The 23,513-nt window shown below is 38.0% G+C and overlaps 1 long non-coding RNA gene across 1 annotated transcript; it reads right to left on the reverse strand.

Annotated features, from left to right (window-relative positions):
- Nucleotides 1-6,860: 6,860 nt before the first annotated feature.
- On the reverse strand, nucleotides 6,861-15,689 carry LOC137860079 (uncharacterized). The gene is made up of 3 exons (XR_011098733.1): nucleotides 15,383-15,689; nucleotides 7,744-7,813; nucleotides 6,861-7,343 (listed from the first exon to the last, which is right to left on the reverse strand). It is a non-coding gene; the product is annotated as an uncharacterized lncRNA (long non-coding RNA).
- Nucleotides 15,690-23,513: the final 7,824 nt, after the last annotated feature.

The following is a 23,513-nucleotide window of genomic DNA, read 5'->3' on the forward strand; positions in this document are numbered from 1 at the left end:
GTCACATAACCTGAAGTAGGATGAGTTCCTTTTTAATGAAAGCTGGTTATCATGGCTGGCTGGATAGTGATGAAATGCTATGCTTCATGAACTAACCAATGAAGTGATTACAAGTGGCTTAATTTGAATGGTGAATTACTTTATTTCCCAAGAAAATGAGTAATAAATTGGCTGTCTATATATGCTCAACTACCACCCAAAATCCAGAAAAAGGTCTTGTTAATGACTTCCTCAAGCAATGAAGTACTAGTTGAGTTGTAATGAGTGGCATTTACCCAAGTTACATATGCTTCCCTAGACAGTCTGGTGTGAAGGAGAGGAGAGATTATGGCAAAGGAAGAGGCAAATGTTTGAACTGACCTATGTACGTGAGTGATGTAATAATTTCCTACTAAAATAACATCAGAAATAATACTATCTAATAATCATTACTAACATGCTACTAAAAAAAGAAAAATTTAAAGAAATCTCGTATTTGCTTTATAGCTCACTATATTCTAACTATATTTTGAAATTGATTGTAGGATATTATTTGCTTGTCAGGGATTTAATGGTTTATGTATAGATAATATTTCTTCCAATAGTACAGTACTTCATTTATTAGGTGAAAGAAAGATAGAACACACAACCAACTAATCTTAACTAGTTAAGACCTAACAACTGTGCTGTAACATTAAGAGAATCAAATCTTCTGGATATAATTTTTAATTAAATAGGCCAAACTTGAAAAGCAAAACAGAGTGAAAAATTATCACCTCTTATTTGAAAGACAAATAAGGTTTTAACTGTATGCCTTGTTTGAAATCACTCGAACTTGTATCATACTTCTACCAAAAAAGAGGTTATGATAACTTTGCATTTTTTACCAGCTTTGCTGTGAATAGAAACAGTATTGCTGCCCATAAGCTATTATCAGACAATTAGTCTGCTTGGTGCATATAAAAATTTTGAATTAGAAAAGCAGTATGCCTTTTAAATGGGAAACAATGTAATGCCCACTTTACTGCACTCTGGATTATCCATTACAGAATGTGCTGTAGTGCAAGACTGTCAATCTGTACTTAAATGGGGACACGAATTAGATCAGAATAGCTGCGCATTTTTGGTGGACTATTGTTCTAAATGTTTTATGTTTAGATAGATTATTCATGTATGATTGTGGTCATCCTCTCTTTGGTTCTAAAAGTTGAATATTATCTAACAATTAACCTTCTTAGTTTTCCTCATTGATCATTGCATAGTGTTTTGTATTCCACCAGCTAATTTTTACCTTTTCTTGAATGACATGCAGACATATCAGGGCAGGTCATTGTAAATAATCATTGCACAGTAAATGGTTTCCATTTGACAACGTATTTTGATATCTTACAGAATCACTGTCATCTCACCAACTAATGTGAGAGAAAACCTCTTTTCTACAAAGTATACCTTAGTTGATGTACTTTCTTGGATTTCTACTCTTACTGTGCCTGGCAAAGCCTTCCAAAGATATATTTTTGAACTTCCCAGTTAAGAAGGGAAAAAAAATATTGTGATATAACTGTCCTTGCAAAATTTTGCGATTATATTTGGTTCTGTGGATCAGGTATGTAGTATCCTTAACTGGTCTACTGGCCAAAACCACCATGAGTTTTTGCAGTGCAGGCAAACACACTTTGAAAAAACTAAAAACATAGCCTCATGGTAATAGAGAAAGAATATAAAGTGATCCTGCATTTAAAAAGTAACTTGATTTGATATTCGGTTAACTAGACATGCATCAATTAAATGGAATTTTATTTGCTATCATTTAATTAGGAAAAAAATACACACATGCACTTCTTCCTACTTAATTGATGTATTGGTGTAAAGAATTCTTGCTGGGTATCTTGCAGATTAGAATCAAGAACACGCTTCTGTTGCTTAGAAAAATATAACACAGTACTTTATTTTTATATTCCTTTTTCTATGGAGGTTATTTCTACCAGCTATCTCACTATGTGTACATACAGTTGAAGGTGCAGGCATTGCTTACAAGCAATACACACTGTGTACAACTAGCGTTTTGCATGTCCAGTCAGGTAGGAACAGTATCATTTTCTTCCAGGTAGAGCAAATTAAATAAGTGCATAATTCCCTTAACCCAGTTTTACTATGAGTTAATTTTGTCTTCTCTGGAACTGAATAAGGAAATACATCAAACATGTTGCACTGAGTTAGAAGATGGGTTGACTAATTAATTGGCTACATGCACGACTTTAGCATTTCTTGGCTGTACAATAGAGTGAGTGAATTCTGTGCCTATTCATACAAATGTGCTCCAAAAGCTTTTCTTTAATTTTCTTCCAGCCCATTTGGATGTAGAAGAAACGTTTCCAGGCTGGGTGGCTATCTTTTTTTCAGTGATTCTGTAATACATTTTAGAGAATCTCTGTATGGATAGATACAGCCTTGAGCTCATTTTGCAAGACATGGTGCTGTGCTAATGTTGCTGTAGCACAATGGTACTTTAGCACAGTGGTTTACTACTCTGACTGCATTGTTTCTGATGTAGGAGTATAGATCAGTAAAGTACACTTTGTTTCATGTCACAGAATCACACAGAATCACAGAATCTCTAGGTTGGAAGAGACCTCAAGATCATCGAGTCCAACCTCTAACCTAACACTAACAGTACCCACTAAACCATATGTCCACATGCAAAACATGATCGCAGAAATTTATTCAGTCAAAAATCACTAGTTTAAGACCAGGACTGACTAGAAAATAAGACCTCTTTTCAAGGAAAACATCAGTGTTTGGATACTTATTTTTGTTAGAACAGAAAGTGAGTCTTTGACAGTTTTCGGGATAAAGCACACAGAACACTTCAGAGTACTGTTTAGAAGACAGGAAGTAAATGGATTTGGTTTGTGCTCAAGCTGATTCAATACAGTACCTTAAATCTGGAGCTCAGGTGCTCCAGATATGCTTTGATATGCTAAGAAATGTTGTTTACAACAAAGTGATTTATTCCAACTGAACAGAAAGGATTAGGTGACCACATTTAGTGAGTCCAAGAACTGAAAGGATTTTAAGTTATCACTTTTACCCCAAGAGCAAATTGTCTCTTTGGCTAGTTTAAAGTTGAGAACAACATATGTTCCTCCATCAGTCCTCAGCTCACAGCAGAAGTCTGACCTATATATAAAGGCCATAATAGCAAGACACCTTTTTTTGCTGAAGTTATTATCACATAGAGGAATAAAATGACTGTTCTTATGAGGCAGCTTACTTTTAGCATCTAAAGCTTCTCTTTCTCTCTTTTGCCTTTTATTACTATTTTCTGTATTTTTAAAGGGCAAAATCTGAGACTTTTGCATTTAGATTTTAGCCTGTTGCAAGTGCTTGTGTGATGATGCACAAGCATCATATTTGTTTAATCTGTATTGTAGCATACGTCTTCCACTAAGTGCCCCCAAACTGTATTAGTTGTTTAATGAAGTTGACGTAAAACCTAGTTTACAAATAGTAGTAGTGTCAAGAATTTTCAGAATTAAGACATGGAGCAATTTTGTTTTATTGAAGTGCGTGCTACCTAGTGCTTACTGGATGAAGTAAGCCTAATCAAGCTTGGCTCATTGCCAGTATGTACAGAATGACTCATGAAGTGGAGAACAGGAGGATTTCAAGTCTACATGTGGAATGAGTTACTTTAGCTCTCATTACTCCTTTGAAGTTCCCTAAAGAAAGTAAAGCACAGCAACTGAGCATCTTTCCTAATTATAATGCAATGTTCAGATCTGTAATGTTAAAGTTTTCTTAAATCTAAGGGACTGGTTAAAATCCATAACAGTGTCATGCCGCAAATAATTCAACTAGGGGCTGACTGTTCAGCTTCCAAGGAGCAAAAACTTGTTCTTGAGTGCTCTGTGGTTTGAGGTGATCAGAGCATTGTGATCTGTTAGACAAGTGACGATCTGATAGAATGAGAAGGAAGTTCTTGTGAAATTAGAAAAAGGTTAAGGATGGAAAATCTGATAGGAAAATTTTGAGAAAGGAATTAGGTGACTGATATATTTCCACTATGGAGGCCAATGGAGACTCAGTAGACTTGAATGTACACTTGTAAAAGCTATACTTTATTTTGTTATATGAATCTGCTCTTATCTTGATGTTTCTGATCTGGGAAAAAGGAGCCACAGCTATCTTCTTTAGATTAACAGAAGTGAAATGTAGTCTGGGGGATGAAGAAATGGCTTGACTCTCAAAGGTAAAAAGTACTGTTCTAGAGAGAAGAAATGACCTTGTATTAGAGAAGTATATATATATATGGTTTTTTTGTGCATTAATAATATATTTATTGACTGGGAAGAAGTAAATTGCTAGATTATACTGAACAAGTAAGAAGTTACCATGTTTGTAAAAGGGATACTCTTTAGTGGAAAGTCAGTCTAACCTAGTATCAGAAAGATGAACAGCACTTCCATGTAAGTCAAGAAACCAAATGAAATTTGGAATCAGTGGGATAGATTCAAACCTGTGTTTTTAGTTTGCAGGAAAGGCATACTTCTTGAACAAATATATCTGAAAGCAAAAACAATCAACCAACCAAACAAAAACAAGCAAATATTCACTTGGAACAGTCCTGCATTTAGGTCAGACAAAGAGGATGATCTTTTTGCCTAACAATTCCATAAGCAGATTGCATGTTGTTTTATGGATGATGTTGCTGCCAGAAACACCCAACTCTGTGCTACATTTCCAAAAGTGCTAATTGACTATGAGTATGATATTCTTCCTGGGATGGAGTGCTAACTGCTGTTACTTGTACCTCAGGGAGGTTTGTCAAAAAGTCTTCTCGACACAACCACCTGCTAGTAGTCTGTTTAGAACACTCAAAGTGTCACCTACTTTCAGTCAAGTCCGGCTTGATGAGGATAAACAAAATGCATGGCATGAACAGTAAGGTATTGTCAGACTAATGTTAAAACTGCAGCGTATTAGCTTTTGCATAGAAATCTTGATGTAATTTATTTTCAAACAATGGATTTGTTTCCCCAAGGAAATTGTATATCCAAAATGTCTTTCATGGATCTTTGCACAGAAGTTGAAGTCAGATTAAATGCTGTAAAAGCAACCAGCACATTTGCAATTATTTCAGACAAAAGACATTTGGAGAGCCTGCTATATACAACTTTTAGTCCTTTGGGATATAACTTGCTTAGAAACAAAACATTGTCTTGAACGTAAATAGGAAGAGACATTGATTCCGTTAACCAGAATGCTTCCAAATTTATTGATAATGATTTCCTAAAATCACTGTAACACTACAATGAATTAAAAATGTCCCAATTGGAAAGTTTGGTGCTGGAGTATTACAGTTACAGTGCTTGGAAAACTTACTAGATTAACTTTTAGTTAAGCTATTTTATATCAAACTACTTTATATCAAAGACAAATGCAGCATTAAATTAAAGAATTTGTGCTGAACATGAAAATAATTAACACTTAAATAAAGATGTGCCATATGGTTTGGCAGAAACTGGAATATTCTGAAATATGGGGGCCTTCTGCTTGCAACTTTAGGACTTGAAATCTATTATAGTCTGGAAGCAAAAAAAAAATCTTCAAAGAATGTAGGTATTGTTAAATGGGCATATTTTGTTTTAATTGATTGTTCAATCCAATTCAAAGTAATTATATACAAAAGTAATTATTCAAAATAAGTAGATGGGCTATTGATTATTTATTGCTGGCCATGCTGGTAAACTTATAGTATAAATGCAAGTATAAAATCTAAAAATTGTAGACACAGTTTGATCTTGGTTATAATCAGGTGTGGGAGAATCAGTAGAAACCAAGAAAGGGACAGACATGTTCCTATAAATGTTGTCTGTGAGACAGTTCCTTTCACTGGCTTCTATACTTCTGCACTTGTTTTTGGCTGAGACGGTTAATTTTCTTCATAGTGGCTGGTATGTTACCATGTTTTGGGTTTAGGAGAAAAATGATGCTGATAACACTGATATTTTAGTTGTTGCTGAGCAGCACTTATACTGAGTCAAGGACTTTCCAGCTTCTCATGCTGTCCTGCCAGTGAGGATTCTGGGGCTGCACAAGGAGCTGGGAAAGGACAGAACCAGGACAGATGACCCAAAGTGGCCAAAGGGATGTCCCATACCACTCGGCGTCCAGCTGAAGAATAAAACTGGGGGGGAATTTGCCATGACTTGTTTTATATATATTATATTGTTATAAGCTGTGAGGAGATACAGAAGCAAGTGATGTAAATAACAGTATTTAATTGCTGGCAAGTAATACAGGTAACCTGTGATTGAGGACAGGATGGCATGTGAGGGCCCCCAGAATAAAAGTGATAACAGTTGTCAAAAATCAAATAACTTTTAAAAATACAGAATTCTGTTAAACTGTTAAATAACTTTTTGTTTGTTTGTTTTTAACTTTTGCACAGCTATGCATTTGCAGGTCTTAGCTGGAGTCTGCAGAGACAGACAAAAGTGCCAACATACAAAACAACAACAAAACAACAATAATAATAATAATAAACAACTGCTATTTCTGAACTGCCTGAAATTTGGAAGAACTCTAAGTCTTGTGAGACTTGTCTCAGAAGGTATAGGCGATTCAGATAAGCATTGAATAACCATCAGACATTTTGCTGCTTGCTTATCTTTGGTTTCAAACTCTTCTTTTTATTTATTTATTTTTTTTTTTAGGCTTATCTGCCACAACAAAAAGAAAAAGGAGGCAAGGCACTATTATGGTCAAATGCCATAAAAACATCAATAATAAGAGGTTTTTCAGTGCTATTTGACATTTCTTGGTACCTGCACCCTGAGGCTAACAACTCACAGTACAGAGACATTTGGTCTATGTTAATTTAAGAAAAGCAGCTACCAAGGTAAGATTTAAATTAACTTGAGGTGGAGTATTGGTCCATTTGGTTTTCTTCCTTGGTTTTGATTGATTCTTGTTTCCAGAGTCATTAAACATATTTAGTAATAGTTTTCTGAGTAGTAAACAATTATTTTGAAGTGGTCCTAAACGGAACTTTCTTCCTGACAGCTCTGCTTGGACATTCTGTAGTAAAGGAATCTGGCCAAAGTAACACTTTGTCAGAAAGAAGTGCTGCAAGAACTTTGTCATTTCTGTACCCTGAGGTACAAGTAACAGAACTGAAATCTTGCAAAATCCAGAACAACAGTCAAGAGGGCAGTTAAGTCCCCACCAACAAAAACTTTAATCGCTTTTCCCAAGAATATGGTGCGATATCTAATCTTCATTAACTTTACAATTTCTGCAGTTCTTTTCTATGGTCTTCTATACTTCTAAAATTACAAGCAATTTGGTTGATTTTATTCCTAGAAGAATAAGAATTAAACAAGACTTCTTAAAAAATAATTCAAAGGATATTTTAGTAATAAGGAACAAACCTTAGTTTTTTTGAAGATCTTATATGTAATTTTACAGTAATTTTCTAAATGTATTATACAATATTTTTTTTCTATGCAAATAAGTTAGATTTATTCCACTTAGTCTAAATAAAACCTTTTCATCCTTGAAAGCAGGCAGGAATGTGTAACATATGTATTTATATATATGTGTATAAATGAATTCATTGGAAGGTAACAATAGTGCTACATAGAATATAAATTCAATGTTATTTATAGAAATAAGCATATTATATATTAAAAAAGACACACTGTTTTGCTAATCTCTATCACAATGACAAACTGCAGTAATATATTTGTAATTACTTACAATATCAGATTAGTACAGCAAACAGACTATGTACAAACTCCATTATCAGCATTAATCTCTACATCTTGCCCTGTAAAAAAATAAATAAATAAATTTCTAGATGTCAATTTTAAACAACAAAATAAGAACTTTAAGAATTTTAATTCCTACACTTTTTATTCTCCATATAGTTATTTATATATCTTTATATATCTTCTCTAGAGAAAAATAAATAGATCAAAATGCTTCAGTCTTACAGATTTTCCAAAATTTCAACATCTGCAGTCAAACCCTTCCAATTTCTCCAACATTTTTTTTTTTCATTTTGGACACTGGACACTATGCTATTCCAATATCAATAATATAATGGTAAATAAAGATTTTAAATAGCTTTTTTATTCATTAACATGCAGCAAAAGCTGCACTTTTGTTAACATGCCGCAATTTAGCACTTTCTACTGCATTGTAAGTTGTGAATTCATGATTCTTAGGACTCTTTTTGGTTTCTTCCCAGTATAGTTTCTTATTGCTTAAGGAGGTCATTCAATTTTGTTAGTTTGATAGTATGCATAATAGCTATTCAGAAAGATAAATACTTCTTGCTTGTGCCTTATTTACCAAATAGTTTGTGCCCTGTTTGTGAAATAACAAAGATTACTTTTCATCATCATTGTTCCACTACATTAATCTCTGTCTCAATCTTTATGTATCTGCAAATATGATCACTAATCATTTCATTTCCCCTTAGTAAGAAAGTCACTGGTCAACTGTACTTTTTGTACTGTAGGTATTCAAATGCTGTGACAAGAGACTGCTGTTTACTTGTATGACAGTGTCAAGGATACGGTTGTCATTAAGTTCAAGTATAACAAAAAGGATTGTCAAAGACAGTGCAGCTACTCACTATTGCAAGTTAATATCACAACTGGATCCCTTTAAACTTAAATAGTTGCATCCATTGTGGTTTCTTTCTGTCTGCAATTCCTGCAATTGAAATGTGTAGCCACTGTGTGACGTAAGTTACTTGCTCCTCTCTACAAAGTCAAAAAGCTGTTCAGACTAAGTGGAATGCTTCGATGACATTGGAAAAAGGGTTAACACATGCCGACTTAATGCAAAGCAGAATTAGCCAATGTAACAGTAGTTATAAAATATTTTATGGATTCAGAGTTAGTGATCACTATATTAAATCACAATAAATATTAAATAGAATTGATGTATTTATTTGAGTTAATTTCCTCAGTATTTAATTTCTCTTGAATTGATTTCATGAGATTTCCAACATTTCATGAAAAGGATTGTAAATGCTGCATATTTATAACCTTTTAGTTAAAATATAATGGAACTTGAGGAAAAAACTCTTCTGCATTGCAAAGACAGGCATTAGCAGCGGTAGGAGAAATAAGTATTAGGCAGATGGCTATACTCTAAGATCTGAATGATCATAATGATCCTTTAATTATTATGACAGACCTATATAATTATTCAAAAAGATTTCACTTTAACTCCATTGTCTCCAGTTTGGTTGGAGAACTACTTTTGGTTAGACACAAAATCTTCATAGAAAATGTACAAATGGTAAACAATATACCATAGCTGTGGTATCAATGGTTGTTTTACTCTGGTTTTGTCAGGTTACTATTAGATGTTGTTTGTTTATTTGTTTGTTTGAAGTTCTTTCTTTTGTGAATCCAGTTAATGTTACCTAATAGCGTTTTATGCTTGTAAAAGATTTTTTTTGGTAGATTTATTTAATCTTACTGAAGCAACTTTTTCTCATTTTCTCTCTGTAGGTGCTTTCATATCTCTACTTTGTGCTCTGAAGGTAGAAATCTACTTACCCTAGCTCCAAGTCCTGCCAGAACCTCTTTTGCTCAAGAGTTCTATTAACCCAGAAGCCCTTGAAAAAAAATGTGAGAAGTGCTAGTAAAAGAGAGTGGTGTCTTAAAGAGCTCTTCTACATCCTCATTTCTTTTCTTACCAAAATAACTTAAGCTGCAGCTAGCTGTATCTATGCTGGCACGCTTAGAGAAGTAGAGAGCTCTAAGGCCTTCCAAGCACAGGATAAATAATTGTAGCAAGGAGAGGTAGTAGAGGTGTTTTTTTCTTTCCATTTCATATGCCATAGTTATTGTGGGTATATGCACAGAAGTTTTGTGTATAATACAAAAGAGAGGTAGGCTGTCACAGGGAAAACTGGTCAACTCGTGGTTTAGACCAGATCAGGATAGGAGCAGCTTAGTGATTTATTAGCAACATGTTATTAACTGGTTATCAACGAGCCATTCAGCATAGCTACAATAGCATTTACAAAATGTTAATGAAGACCTACAATCTTCTAAAGTTTTTATAACTGCTTCTCAAATGTTCCAGTCATATGCACACTACTAGTATGCCAATTCTCCACCTCTTGCAGATTGAGGGTTGCACACTTCTGGGATGTGGTTCCCCCTGTTTACATATACTTTCTGTTAGAGCTGTGGGCACCCCAGCTTTATGTGTACCTTGCTGCTCCCTACAGCCTGATAATCCACAAACTTGTGAGGAAGGTGCCACGGTCACATACACATACCCAGGTGTGGGTCCCTGGTGCTGCACCATGCACTGTCTCTTCTCTAGCTCTGGATGTGGGCTGCTCATGACATGCAATGGAAAGGATGCTCTGCCCAGCCTAGGCAGAGGTTGTGTATTTCTGCTGAAGCCAAGCCAGGTTTAGAGAACTGCTCTGTTACCCTTTTCTCATTTCAAGAGTCCTCACAACTGTTGCAAAAATAAAGTTTGCAACCACAGATTGTTTAATTGCTGAGGTAGGAATGTCCTCCTGACTGAGAGTAATTTCTACTGTAAACTATCTGTAGAATGTCAAGCTGTAAGTCATACCTGTCACCACTAAGCTTTTACAGCAGAAACAGCTGCAGTAGCCCTTGTGGGTGTTTGCCTCAGAAAATTCAGCCTGACTCTGTTCTGTGAAAAGTTTAAGGAAATAATAGTAACTGGACATGTCAAAGCATGACTTCTTTCCAGAAAACGACAACGAACCAGGCTACTGGGTTTGTAACCAAGTATGGCTCCAAGAGTGTTTCTTTGTGTGTGCAGGAGGGAAGGGGAAGACAGAAGGACTCAACAAAAGTGTCAGAAAGCATTAGAAACATATGTAATTAAACAAGAAAAGAAATACTTGGTTAATCATATTGTCTGTCTGAAATTACACTTAATATCACCTTGGGAAGCAGTCTTCCTTCTTGTTTTGTTCCCTAGTGTATTAATAAACAAGCTATGAACTCCTGCAGTTCTTCTTTGCAGTAACGACCTATATGGATTTATATAGCTTTGCAGTCCTGTAACGTTGATAATGTAGGGCTGAGCCCATAGAGTCTTAATAACCATCTGCCTTATACTAAATATGTCCTGGCACCTATGTGTTCTGAAAATCAAAGGCATTCACTAAAATAGGAAGGTATAAAAATAAATTCTTTAACTTAGGAAAGAGAAAAGGCAAAGAAATCCAGAAATTTATTTTCCAAAGAATGCAGTCTCAGGTCTCAGCTGTAGAATGAAAAGTGGGAGGACTGAAAGGGATGGCCCTTGGGATTCAGCTGTATTTCAGCATAGCATCATTTACAAGATTCAAGGTTTAATTATATGATAGATGTAAGAGGTGAAATGAAACACAAGGAGAAAAGAGAAAGACAGCTGTAGTGTAAATACAATTAATTTCCAGAAGAAAAAAACTAACATTCTAAATGTTTCAATTGTGTATTGCTTAGAATGAAGGCGTAACTACTTGTGAATAACAAATGTTTGTCTGAGGCTGTGTTGTAGCAGGTAATTACTGTTAAGTTTTAACTTGTTCAATCTCATGACATTTTTGATTAGCAAGCCTCTAAAACATTCCCAATAGAGAGAACTGTTAATACTACTGACATGTATCTTTTTCTTACTCTTTGCAGTTCTCTCAGAAGCAATCTGAAGAGATTAGAAATCATACACACGGATGCTGGAACATGTTTGGTTTGTCACTTTTGTATCTACTGTAATAACTAGAACTTGGAAAAGGTTATTAATTTTTGGGGGGCTGGCATGCCTCTTTGTCTCTGAAACAATTTATGTTAACCTGAGATGACAGAATAGTTTTAGCAGCTTCCTAGAAGCTGTCATAACTATTACATTCTCCAAAATTCGATAAATCAATGCCTTTTATTTTTGCAAGAAAACTGTCTGCCTCGTCTGTTCTTCTGTAAATCTTGAGCTGCCATTTTTCATTTGCCTTTCGTGGCTGGTATTACAAAATTGCTTATTAAAATGATTTCAGAAATAAATTTCTTTAATAAATTCTAGAGTATAATCACTAAAAGTATTGGCATGGATATGGATTTTGTTGTTGTTGTTGTCCATCCATGTCTTCCCTTCTAAAGTGCAATAAAGTGTTGACCTTTTCTACTTCAAAAGACAAATCCTGTTTTATTATGTACCTTGTATCTCAGTATCTTGTTGACTATAGTACATTATGAATTTTACTGGTTAACATAGTTCCTCCTATCAAGAACTGGCTATACCTTACTACAGTTCATTGAAATGTCTGACTGCTTTGGAATAGAGTAAAAATCTCTTGACAGATGTCCTGACAAAGCAATAATGAAAAGGTCATACTACTTTTCCTGCAGCATTTATCTTGTTTCTTCAGTGGCTGTGTACCATAAACTAGATCCAATTATATCTAATTAGAAACAGCAAGTTCCATAATAGAAGTTAAAAAGCCATTAAACGCTTGTATTAAAATTATCACACATTATATTTCAAAATTCTAAAACTGTTAGATGGCATCTCATCAACATTACTATTCAGATCCAGTCTAAAATCTTTTTACCTTTTCTAAAGATCAAGGTCACAGAGCTCAGCAGTTCTTGTTTTATGGGGCCTTGGGGCCATTTTGAACTATTACTACTTCGAGAATTGTTGATTATGATTGAATACTGGAATAAAAGTACATCATAGACATTCTGAGCAAGTCTTCCATGACAACATTATCAACGTATGGAATAACAAATGCCTGATATTCAGTGACAATTATGAAAATGCTTACTTGTCAATTTTTGTCGCCCTTTGATAAGACACAAATTAATAAAGACTAAGTCTAAAAATATTGCATATTTGAGTATGTACACCAATTATGTTTCCTTTGTTCTGATTTTGAAAAGCATAGTAAAAATAACTGATGATGCTAAAGAAAATATTTGCTGTATTAATATACAATAATAATTTAGAAAAGTTTGGAACAGGCTATTTTGAAAAGCCACAGAATTTCACAGAGGTCTTTCAGCTGAATTTGAATTTTATTAGACCTATACATTGTTACATTCCTGATGGCATGATCACTGTTACGGCACCAGTAAAATAAGGTACTTTAATTTTGTGGCAGCTTTTTCACTGCTTTAAAATGACTTACTGTGCTCCATCAGATTTTTTATGCATAAACAATATCAACAATAAACTTTGTTACATTCCAGCTAGCTCCATATTTTCAAATTTTTAATTTGAAAAATGGGTCCAAAGTCAAGCAGGAGTTATGTCACTAAGGTTGTTTCAGTAACACTCACTTCTACTTGGGAAGCATATGGATTCTGATTAGTACATTTGAAGAAGACTGGTGTACTGTAAGTCTCATTTTGCCTCAGCATTTTGTAACAAGAAGAGATTAGCCAGGTCACTATATTTTTAAGCCTTAATTCCACAGTTTCAAAAACCAGATCAAAATGTAACTTCGGTAATTATTTAACTAAATGCTTATTTTTTTTCTCTCTGTTTTGTCTTTGAGTGATTCATGTGTGATATACCCAAGTGGATATAACTAACAGAAGTACTTTCTAAGCTTATCTGGCTTAAAATAAAAAATAAATAAAAGAGATTCTTTTTGTTACTGAAAAAAGTAACAAAAAATTTTTTGTTACTGAACTTGATGTTCATTAGGAATCTGTATAGAGTGGGACAGTACTATTCTTAATAAAAATTAAGCAAGTGAAAAGAAAGTGAAATATATGCAACTTTCTAACAGTTCCTTAATACTCCCTATTTTTTCTTTTAAAAAGTATAATTGGTTTATTTACAAAGTGCTTTTACTTTTAGCAATGTATTTTTAAAATCACCAAGGAGTTAATTATAAACAATTTATATTTCATATATTTAATTATAAGATACTATGAACTTTAGAACAGAATGGTTCAATGCAAGTGAGCCTTATATTCATATATACGCCTATGGTTTTGATCTACTCCCTTGCTTCTCTGTTCGTCTTCCTTTCTCAGATATTTTTTTCTCTCTCACTCTGTTCATTCCATCTTTGATCGAAGTACAGACAGTAATACTGAATTTATTTAAGTCATGTGAAATGAGCACATTTTTAACCTTAGACACATTGTATCCAGAAGTCTTCTTTGACCAAGTTAAAGATGGTAATAACTAATTTGTAGATGATTTGAGCTTTGAAGTATAGTGATTTTTTTCCTGTTAGAAATTGCAAGGTACGTCTATTTTTTTTTCCTCTGACTTTGCAAAATAGGGACTAGATTCTTAGAGAAATTGCTTAATTAAGGCTCATTTTATATAGCTGAGGGTCTGACTTCCTGCTTTAAAGCTTATCTGGCTTGAAAATTTTCCATTTCTCAAATACAGGTGTTCATTGTGCTCTACTGAGGTATAAACAATTGAAAAAACAAATCATATAGTGGTATGTAGGCCTATTACATGTCAAGATGAATTACAAGAGAGTGTGATGGCACTGAAGTGATAAAGGATTATGACTTTATATGCTGCTAGTGCTGAACCACAATTATCTTAGCCAAGAACAAGCAATTATTCAAAAACAAACAAACAAAAAAAAAACACACAATTTGCTGTAAACATAGACTACTCAGAATATATGGCATGTGAGTCCTCCACTGGTGTAAAATAGTTTAACTCAAAGGGTAAGTTTTCAGAATTATTGTGACCTTTTCATTTTCCTGAGTTATCAGTCTGTTTCCACATCATGGATAATTTTTTTCAGACATTCTAAGAATAAGACAGAAACAGTTATAAAACCTTGCTCTAAGCCTCTCTAGTTTCAACAATTGTGTTGATTTTTTTCTGTTTTCTCCTGGTGGCATTGCAAATTAGGAGGCAAGGATGTAACCTTGGTGGGAAGGGCCTAGTTCAAGTGTTCCTCTGACAGCCTGGTCTCGGGCCACCAAGGGGCTTGCAGCTAGCATGGGCTGCAGACACTAAGGAGCAGGGGACTGCAGAGGTGGCTGGTGACAGGGTGCCGTGCCACACTGGCTTCCAGCTCACCCTGCTGCAGAAAGAACCAGAAGAAAAAAGCCAGTTCATGTCAAAATTACTCACCGGGGAGGAATGCAGCACTCCATATTTAAGGAGACTGCAGCTGTTACAGTAGGTGCCCTCCACACAGAAGGAATGACTCCCTCCTGAGGAAACTGCTGCTGGAGTGGGAACAGTCCTGAAGGAAGGGCTGCCACCGTGCCAGAGGAACAGTCTTGAGGGGAAGGCTGCCACATCTGCCACCTTGCCAGAGTGGGGCCAATCCTGAGTGAAGGGCTAGCACAAATGCCACCAGGCCGGAGTGGGAACAGTCCTGAGGGAAGGGCTGCCACAACTGCCGCCTTACCTGAGTGGGGACAATCCTGAGGAAACTGTTGTTGCCGCTGCCAAGCCAGAATGGGTACGTGCCTGAAGGGGCCATGGTCTGCTGCCAGCAGCACACCTGAGCAGGGCAGGACCACTGAGGAACAGAGCTGCAGAAACTGTTAGGTTCCCACCTCAACTGCTGCACCATCTGTTACTTCATCAGAGGAATTTTCTACCAGAGGACTGGTTGCAAAACAAGGTAATCTGAGAATGGGCAGGTGGGAGGATAAGTGTTTGTCTAATTGTGTATTATTTTTTCTCAGTACTCGAGACAGCAATAAGAGGTTTGTTTTGTTGGGCTGAAGTAAACTGAATTAAAACTAAGCATTATGTCTTGCACAAACTTGCTGCTTTGACAGTCCTGGTAGACACTGAGTAGAATGAACCAAGTGCAGTGACAGTGCACTACAACCTTTCCTTGTGAACTTGCTATCAGGGTGCTGTGTATCCACATCCCAGCTCTTTCTAGAGAAAAAAGAATAAAGGTCCATTACACAGCAGAAATAATACTCTGTCTCTAGGTGTTGCATTGTCACTAAAAGAAAAAGCAATCACCTAAACTTGTGATGGGACCAGAACACCTCAAAAGAGGATGGAAAGTTCCTATAAACCTGGGGTCTGTCAGGGTGTGAGGTGTGATGTGTCCTGTCTCACAGGTGCAGCCCAGGGAGCCATTTTGCAAACGGCTCTGCAATCAATAACAGGGACTTTAACTAAAATGCCATCAGCTGTGGTGCCAGCTAGCTCCAAAGTGAAAATAGGCATAGCCTTTTCCTCTGTGTGTCTGTAGGCATGAGAATTAGAGGCTATCAGCAGAAGAAAAAGGGCAATTCAAGTGGTGGATCCAAGAGCCCTCCCAGTCTTCATCAATACTAGAGCGTTGCCCTACCAGTGCAAGCCCAGTTACAACAACATCCCCCTTTGAATCTAGTTTAAACTGAGCCCTGCTAATTCCTGTCCCGGAACCTTTTTGCCCCTGTGAGATAAACCTTTCCCACGTATTACTGTCAGGCCTGGTGTCTTATAAAACCAGCCATTATCAAAGAACACAGAGCCCTGTCTGTAGCGACAGTCTCGTAGACAAGCATTTATGGACTGGAACCTTCTATTCTGTCCCATGTCATCACCTGAAAATGGAAGGAGGGAAGAGAAAATAGCTTGCACCCCAGACTCTTTCACCAACCTCCTCAGAAGAGAAGAGGAAAAAGAAAAGGCAAGAAACAACTCACAGGTTGTGATAAGGATAATTTAATTAAAGGAAAATAATTATTAAGGGAAAATTATTAATTTTGTCCCCTCCCTTTGCCCGACAGTGCCCTCTGGCAGTTGTCCCTGTTGGCGCTGCCTCCTGTAGACTTTCTCTAGGCAGAGGGCCTTGGAGCAGCCACTGTTGCCCTGGCAAAGCCCCTGCCACGCCAGCCTCACTAACAGATGCTTCTGGGTCGCGCCGCTGCCCCGGGCCACCCCTGGCAAGGTAAGGGCCCAAAGTCCCCCTGTAACTTGTGAGCGGGCGCTATGGCTGGGCCAGTTCCGAGGCAGCCGGCCTTGGCCTCATGTTGCATGATTAATACATGATACAAATATCTTAAAGGAAATAAACACCTATAGAACTAAGTAGTAATGTAAAAGCTTACTCTGGAAAGAATTTTGTTGCTGCATGAAGTTATGCATATATAAAACTGTCCCCACGTGCCTAAAGACAAGCTGGCGTGGAAGAAGACCGTCCTGGCTAAACAGAGAGCTGTGGCCAGAGCTTAGGAAAAAAAAAAAAAAAAAAGAGAGAGTTTATGACCTTTGGAAAAGATGGCAGGCCACTCAGGAGGACCATAAAGATGCTGTAAGGCTGTGCAAGGACGAAATTAGAAAGGGCAAAGGTCATTTGGAGATCAATCTGGCTACTGCTGTTAAAGACATCAGAAAATGTTTTTATAAATACATGAACATGAAAAGGAGGACTAAGGAGAATCTCCATCTGTTACTGGATGTGGAGGTAAACTTAGTGAGGAGAGATGAGGGAAAGGTAACTTAAAGGAGGCTGTAGCGAGGTGGGGGTTGGTCTATTCTCCCATGTGCCTGGTGATAGGATGAGGGGGAATGGGCTAAAGTTTCACCAAGGGAGGTTTAGATTGGATATTAGGAAGAACTTCTTTACTGAAAGAGTTGTTAGGCATTGGAACGGGCTGCCCAGGGAAGTGGTGGAGTCACCATCCCTGGAGGTCTTTAAAAGACGTTTAGATGTAGAGCTTAGAGATAAGGTTTAGTGGAGGCCGTGTTAGTGTTAGGTCAGAGGTTGGACTCGATGATCTTGAGGTCTCTTCCAACCTAGAAATTCTGTGATTCTGTGATCGGTACTTCAGTTTTGACTGCTTTAGCCTTGTGAATTGCTCTGGTTTGGTTTCATTGGTGGGGTTTTCTTTTCGTTAACGACAGACTCTGACCCTTGGAGATCTGGAGAAAAAACGGGTTGAGGCAGGGTTGCATGGGGCAGCCTTTCTCTCTGGCAAGCCAAATGGCCTGGGGGGGAGCCAGCCCCAGAAAAGGGGGCCCTCAGCCCCCCCAACCCTCGTCCTTGCTCCACATGAGGGCATCTTCCGGGCCTCTCCCAAGGCAGCCGCCTTCGGCCTCGCACGGGCCGCTCCATCACAGAGCTTTGCCGAGGTCACAGTGGCCACCAGCGGGCCCGCCCTTGCCCCGGGCCCTATAAAAGGGGCTCCCCTGCCACTGGCCCGCCACTTGCTCAGCGATTTGGTCTTCCGAAAGCCAGCGGCTGAAGGAAGGCCAGAGTTACGAGCAAAGGGAGAGCGAGGCGAGCAGCAGCCCTTCTCAGTGCGAGGACAAGAAATTGTTCCTGGGACCACTGAGAAGGATGTCTGGCTCTGCATGGATGCGCCGTGGGTCGAGGGCCAGCACCTCCAGCACAAGAACCATCAGTGCCCAGGAGGTGTCTGGTGCCCGGCCCAGAGGCTATTATGATCAATATCATCGGAGCCGAAGCGATGCGGGGAGCAGGCCGGCCCCTCGGATGGACACCAGCAGCAGGCCTGGGCCTAGCTGGAGGTCCAGCGATGACGGAGAGCGTGGGTTGGAGGGCCACGGGAAGCGGAGCCGTGCCCAGCGGACGGAATATGATGCGGGACCCAGCCGTGGCCAAGGGAGAGATGACAGCAGGCACTCCGTGAATGAAAATCAAGCGGAGAACGGAACGGACCCGAGGCACGGAACTGGGAGGCGTCCTGGTGCGGCACCGTGGCCAGAAAATATGCCCAGTGGAAGGCAGCCTGTGTGGGCAGTCCCTGCCAGGGACTGGCTCGTCCTCCAACCCGCGGAGCCCATGGAGGTGGGTGCACAAGATGAAGAGGAACCGATGGAAGTGGACCCACCTCGGCCACAACAAACATGGGACTCCGCCAGCAGCTCTCTGAAAAGTGTCATCAAGGAACACCGGCAGCTGTGCCGAAGGGCTCGGCAAGCTCCCTATTCCACATCGCCCAGGCTCCACTCCAGGCATTAGCCTGGAGACAGCTGGCAATAAAGACCTTTGCCAATTGTCAGGGGTTGTGTGAGTGCTTCTTTCCCATCCGCCAGCCCTTGTGCGAGAGGTGGCAGCCCTTCTGCGCAGAGCCTCGAGGAAGAGCCCAAGAGAGGCCCCAGCTCCCTTCGGGCTGCTGCGCTGGGGTGACAGGAGGAGTCCCCAGGAACCACCATGCGCCTTTAAAAGTTGTAAAAATAAACTGAGGGGTGAAAATAGTAGTGTGTGCGTGATTATAGCTGGCTAATTTCTTATATTAGGAGTGAGTTTCTATAACTGAGTAATTGGTAATGACAGACGTGGAGAAGGCTGAGGTACTCAGCAACTTCTTTGCCTCTGTGTGCACTGATGGATGGGCTTCCCGCATCTTTCATTTCCCTGACCCCATAGATGGAGGCTGGGGGAGCAGAGTCCCACCCAGCGTAAGCGAAGAGCAGGTTCGAGACCAGCTGATGAAGCCAAAGAGGTACAGGTCTACGGGACCTGATGAGAAGAATCCCAGGGTCCTGAGGGAACTGGCTGATGGAGTTGCCAAGCCTCCCTCCGTCACAGCAGAAAAGTCCTGGTAGTGGGGTGATGTCACTGGGGAGTGGAAAAATGGACACGTCATGCCCCTGCTCCTCAAGAATTAAAGAACTGAACAAAGAGCACTGCTCTTCAACAAGTAAAACAATTACGAGACATTACTTCTCAGAAGAGCAGTCAGGCACTGGGACAGGTTGCCCAGGGAGGAGATGGCGTCAATGCCCTGGGGGTGTTCAAGGAAAGGTTGGACGTGGTGCTTAGGGACATGGTTTAGTGGGTGACCTTGGTGGTAGGGTGATGGTTGGACCAGATGATCTTGAAGGTCTTTTCCAACCTTATTTATTCTATGATTCCATAGTTTAATTTCCAAGTTGGTGGAATTATTATTTTTTCCTGTTTATTCCAATTGAAAAGGACTTTCTTGCTCTGACTGTGAGCGTCCTAAAACCCCTCTCTGTTCCTGGAGTTGCCAGCAGGACAAGGGACTTACGGGATGGTGTCTCAGTTACCTGCGGAGCAAGAAAATTGAAATTTGGCTCTTCTTTTTGAAACTGTAGCTGTCTTTTCCTTCTGTGTGTCATGAAATCTGCCATATGGAACATGCTTTGGGAGACTGATTTAAGTGTTGGTGAGTGACTTGGTTCAGATAAGTTGAACGGAGTTTTAGGTGTTTTTCACACTTCAGGTTGAGTGCCCAGGTCTTTTTGATTATTTTGGGCAATCTAGAAACAGCAGCATTGCTGTCACTGATAGCCATGAGATTCTTTGGGCATCGGAAATGATACTGCAACATGCTGGACCTTTGAAAAACCAGGAAAGAAAGAAGAGTGCGTAGTGTCTTACCCCCCAAAAACAGAAGGCTTTGACTGCTACTGTGGCTGTCTTATTTTCAAAGAAGCTTGTAATATTAACATATACCAGGAAATAAACTATGGTTGCTACAGAATGTAAGGATTTATCTTAACTGATGCTCTATCTTAGCACAAAAAAAAATTGCAAGAATAAGGTGGTGGTGAGGGGGAACATGAAGGGTAGAGGTTAAGCAAGTATAAAGTAGCATCCTTCTCGTTGGCTGCCTGCCAGTTCGTACCCACTGAAGATCTGGCCCAACTTGCCTCTAGTCTGTTTTCCATGTTACAGGGGAGCCAACTTTCCTCCCTTATTCTGGTTTACCTTTTACTTCACGTAGCGTTTCCTGCATTACCCGGCGCATTGTAATTGTAATTTGAGTCTTAAATTTGAGTCTTGATGTTTGAGTCTTAAATGGAGGCATGGAAAGAAGTGTCAAGAGCCGTGTAAACAGCTTTTCCCTAGCCCCGTGAAATTTGAGGGCATAATTTACCCTTTAAATTTTTATATTTGCTTAGGAGAAGCCTTTAACTGTATGCATAGTAAAGCATACATCTTGGAGGTCTCTTCCAACCTAGATGATTCTGTGAAATTAAAAAATACAGACAAACCATTAAATTGTTATTTTCTCAAATTGGATGGTTAAAACTAAGTACTTGAAATGACCTTAGAAGAAAATTCACCAAAATTTAGAAGTGTTTTTGTTGTTGTTGTTGTTGTCATTTTATTTGTTTGTTTTGTGAAAGAAGATTTATACAATAAAACTACCCTTTGGAGTTAGTTTTACAGTGTCGCAAACAACATTGTTTGGTGGCAGCTTATAGTAAAGTGAACTCTTTGGGGACCTATATACATATCATGAAACCCATGAAATTTTTATGTTCCCAGAGCTACAGTAAGTTTGAGGTGGGACTATTCCCAGGTGTTATTAACTTCTGTTAATATTCCCTAAACATATAAATAGCTTTAGTCTTGAAATCAGGTGGTAATTTCTTGTTTGTGCTGTAGCTGTCACTAAGAGGTTTCTACAAACAGATGCCTTTTATTAAGGGCAATATCTGTTTGAGCTTACGCTACATTTGGAATAATTGATACACCAATTCTATTCTGTTATTTTGGGTGCATATGCCAAATGAATAACTGTTTTTTTGCAGTGGCTTAAATAAAATACTTGACTTTGTAGGATTTGTAGTGTTGAAATCAGAGGGGTTTAGGCTTGTTATTAATAGTGTTTAAAAACAGTAATAACTAAAGTCAGACTGACTGTTGTATTTTTATAATCTTTTAATCCCTTAACACAAGGAAGAAGGATTACAAATAAGTCTTCTGGTCAGAAGTGGTAAGTGATCAAAATAGTTTCAAATAGATCATTTGTTTTTCCCTAGACTTGATCATGTGGTATAATTGAGTACCGATAGAAAACAAAAATTAAAAGTTATCTTGCACTTTGTTTTAGTGCTCTCTGATTAAAATGTCTATGTGGAGTGTTTATTTATATGTTATCCCATTTTTCATGTTGTGACATTTCATTGTATTGTATTGAAACAGAGGCACTGGCAAAAGAAGCTCTTTGCTGCCTCAAATATTATTAGCTATATACTTCAGTTCATGGTGGCAATTGGATTTTAAATATGGTGGAATACAATGGAATTTGTGCAAGTATGTATGATGTTCACGTGAATACAGGATGATTTTTAACCATCTGCAGATTATAGTGAATACTAGCGTATCCAGTAAGCCACTGTGTGGGGGGGAGGGAGGTGTATGGAAGGGCAAATGTGGGTATGCTGCTGGTGTTGTTTTGGGACTTTTTTTTAAATGTCTGTATGTAATAAAATGAGATAGGGAATATCATACTAAAATGTAAACCTGCTGTTTTTAAAAAAGTTGATCAGAATTTGTGTTATCTTTTATTTGTACATCATAAACGCGCCATTGCTGGAGAGTACTGGGGAAAACAAAATGGCAACAAGAGCAAGAGTCTTTCCTTTTTGTAGGGTTATGTCACTAATTGCTTTATTCAGGATAATATTTGGGGATAGGGGAAGAATGGAAGTCTGTTGGTGAGTGGGTCAAGGGGCTAGGTGGGAAAGATGAAATACAGGCCATATTAGTCAGCAGTAAGGGATACCAAGTGGGTAGAATTCTAACTCTGCTGAAAAGCCCAGTGATGTTCCTATTATTTCATTTTATTCTTTGTATTTATTTCATAAACCAAAGCTCACTGGAGTAACTGAGAAATCTTTTACTGTGGGCTAGGTTGGGCTAGTCTGGTGCTTAAAAAACAATTCTGCCAAAATATTGTTTTTTTCCAAGCAAGTGGAACAAGAAAGGTAAAAGCATTTTAATGTAAGAAACTAATTTTTATGGGAAAAAGGTATTATTTTGCTTTTACCATATTTCTCTATTTTATAAACTCTCATAATCTTTATCCTATGCACAGTAAAAACGATGAAATAAAAAACATTGTATGTCTGAGAAGACACAACCTCTGTCTTTTTTTTTTTTCTTTTTCAAAAACATTTCCACATTTTTAAGTATTTTCAGTTGCTAATAGTGTTTGGTGATGGTAAATATTTAGAACTCCTAAGGTTTTTCCACTTTGAAATGTGTGTTTGTGGAGAGTTTTGTGTATTCCAGCTCATCAAAGGAATTTCTCAATAATGTATATTGTATATGAACCTTTGAAGATACAGCACTTATTAGATTGGGGTTGTGTATACATTTCATTATTCTTTCAATCACCTTTAAACTGTTACTCTTCAAAGTGATTTGCTGTACTTTCAGATTTGGGAGGGGGATTGTTTCAGAGGAGAAATTTAGGACTTTTATTCTACAAAAAACGTTCAAAAATATTTAATGCCTTACAACCTGATTCAGAGCTGTAGTTGAAATAAATGCTACTCAAATGTACATTTGAACTATACCCTGGTAATGCATAAGCTGACTTTTTCTCAGTGTTAAGATCAAAAGTTCAGCTTCTGTTAGTATTATGAAAATAAAATTAATGATACTAAGCACTTAACTGTGATCAGTGTTGCATTAACTTTAATACTGTATTTACCAGGATAAAATTGTAGTGTTAACAGTAGCAAGTGTTACAAGTGTTTATCTACTGCATAGGTAGACATGAGTAATTAGCTTATTGCTAGGTTTTGTGTATTTTTCAGGTAAAACAAACTGCAGTTACAGAGTACCCACAGCTACC

This window comes from Anas acuta, chromosome 8 (assembly GCF_963932015.1).
Source record: "Anas acuta chromosome 8, bAnaAcu1.1, whole genome shotgun sequence".
Taxonomy (NCBI): Eukaryota; Metazoa; Chordata; class Aves; order Anseriformes; family Anatidae; genus Anas; species Anas acuta.